Source organism: Sinocyclocheilus rhinocerous, unplaced genomic scaffold, assembly GCF_001515625.1.
Source record: "Sinocyclocheilus rhinocerous isolate Xijiao unplaced genomic scaffold, SAMN03320098_v1.1 scaffold14683, whole genome shotgun sequence".
Taxonomy (NCBI): Eukaryota; Metazoa; Chordata; class Actinopteri; order Cypriniformes; family Cyprinidae; genus Sinocyclocheilus; species Sinocyclocheilus rhinocerous.
In genome coordinates this window covers 15,051-16,664 of record NW_015632661.1, presented here as the reverse complement: position 1 = coordinate 16,664, position 1,614 = coordinate 15,051, and the positions used below count along the sequence as shown (strand labels likewise).

Sequence of the window (1,614 nt, the reverse complement as noted above, 5' to 3'; positions counted from 1 at the left end):
ATAGCATTGTTAAGCCTACACTAGCAGAAAGAACTTGTTGTTCATCAGTGGTAGAAAAGCTTCTTCAACCTGGGGATGCAGCTCACTGGTAGAGCGCATGCTTTGCATGTATGAAGTCCTGAGTTCAATCCCCAGCATCTCCACCGACTGTTAAAATTTAATTTCAGCAAAACGGTTTCAATTTGGTCCGGTAGCGTTACCACATCCTGAATTAATAGCATTGTTACACATACAGTAGTAGAAAAAACTTGTTGTACCTCAGTGGTAGAAAACGTCCTTCCAACTGGGGATGTAGCTCAGTGGTAGAGCGCATGTTTTGCATGCATGAGGTCCTGGGTTCAATCCACAGCATCTCCACAGACTGTTAAATTTTAATTTCAGCAAACGGTTTCAATTTGGTCCTCTAGCGTTACCACATGTGGAATTAATAGCATTGGTACACCTACAGTAGTAGAAAAAATTTGTTGTTCCTCAGTGGTAGAAAAGGTCTTTCCAGCTGCGGATGTAGCTCAGTGGTCGAGCGAATGCTTTGTATTTATGAGGTCTTGGATTCATTCCACAGACTGTAAAATTTAAATTTCAGCAAAACGGATTCAATTTGGTCCTGCTGAGTTTCCACATCTGGAATTAATAGCATTGGTAAGCCTACAGTAGCAGAAAGAACTTGTTGTATGTCAGTGGTAGAAGAGGTTTTTCCAACCAGGGATGTAGCTCAGTGGTAGAGCGAATGCTTTGCATGTATGAGGTCCTGAGTTTAATCCCCAGAATCTCCACAGAATGTAAAATTTTAATTTCAGCAAAACGGATTTAATTTGGTCTTGTAGCGTTACCACATCTGGAATTAATAGCATTGGTAAGCCTACAGTAGCAGAAAGAACTTGTTGTACGTCAGTGGTAGAAAAAGTCCTTACACCTGGGGATGTAGCTCAGTGGAAGAGCGCATGCTTTGCATGTATGAGGTCCTGGGTTTAATCCTCAGCATCTCCACAGACTGTAAAATTTTAATTTCAGCAAAACGGATTTAATTTGGTCTTGTAGCGTTACCACATCTGGAATTAATAGCATTGTTAAGCCTACAGTAACAGAAAGAACTTGTTGTATATCAGTGGTAGAGGACGTCCTTCCACCTGGGGATGTAGCTCAGTGGTAGAGCGCATGCTTTGCATGTATGCGCTCCTGGGTCCAATCCCCAGCATTTCCACAGACTGTAAACTTTTAATTTCAGCTAAACTGATTTAATTTGGTCTTGTAGCGTTACCACACCTGGAATTAATAGTGTTGGTAAACCTATAGTCTCAGAAAAAACTTGTTCATCAGTGGTAGAAAAGGTCGTTACAGCTGCGGTTGTAGCTCAGTGGTAGAGCGCATGCTTTGCATGTATGAGGTCTTGGGTTCAATCCGCAGCATCTGCACAGACTGTTTAAATTTAATTTCAGCAAAGCGGTATCAATTTGGTACTGTTGCGTTACCACATCTGGGATTAATACCATTGGTAAACCTACAGATGCAGAAAAAACTAGTTGTACTTCTGTGGTAGAAAAGGTCCTTCTAACAGGAGATGTAGCTCAGTGGTAGAGCGCATGCTTTGCATGTATGAGGTCTTGGGTTCAATCC

General features: G+C 41.7%; 5 non-coding genes across 5 annotated transcripts in view; all 5 read left to right on the top strand.

The window, feature by feature from the left end:
• The first annotated feature begins 285 nt into the window (after positions 1–285).
• Positions 286–357, top strand: trnaa-ugc (transfer RNA alanine (anticodon UGC)). The gene has a single exon. It is a non-coding gene; the product is annotated as a tRNA-Ala (tRNA).
• A 558-nt stretch (positions 358–915) lies between these two features.
• Positions 916–987, top strand: trnaa-ugc (transfer RNA alanine (anticodon UGC)). The gene has a single exon. It is a non-coding gene; the product is annotated as a tRNA-Ala (tRNA).
• A 142-nt stretch (positions 988–1,129) lies between these two features.
• On the top strand, positions 1,130–1,201 carry trnaa-ugc (transfer RNA alanine (anticodon UGC)). The gene has a single exon. It is a non-coding gene; the product is annotated as a tRNA-Ala (tRNA).
• Positions 1,202–1,340: 139 nt separating this feature from the next.
• trnaa-ugc (transfer RNA alanine (anticodon UGC)) lies at positions 1,341–1,412 on the top strand. The gene has a single exon. It is a non-coding gene; the product is annotated as a tRNA-Ala (tRNA).
• A 142-nt stretch (positions 1,413–1,554) lies between these two features.
• Positions 1,555–1,614, top strand: part of trnaa-ugc (transfer RNA alanine (anticodon UGC)) — a 133-nt gene continuing 73 nt past the window's right edge. The window contains exon 1 of the tRNA in view: positions 1,555–1,590. This is a non-coding gene — a tRNA (tRNA-Ala). The remainder of the gene's footprint in view (positions 1,591–1,614) is intronic.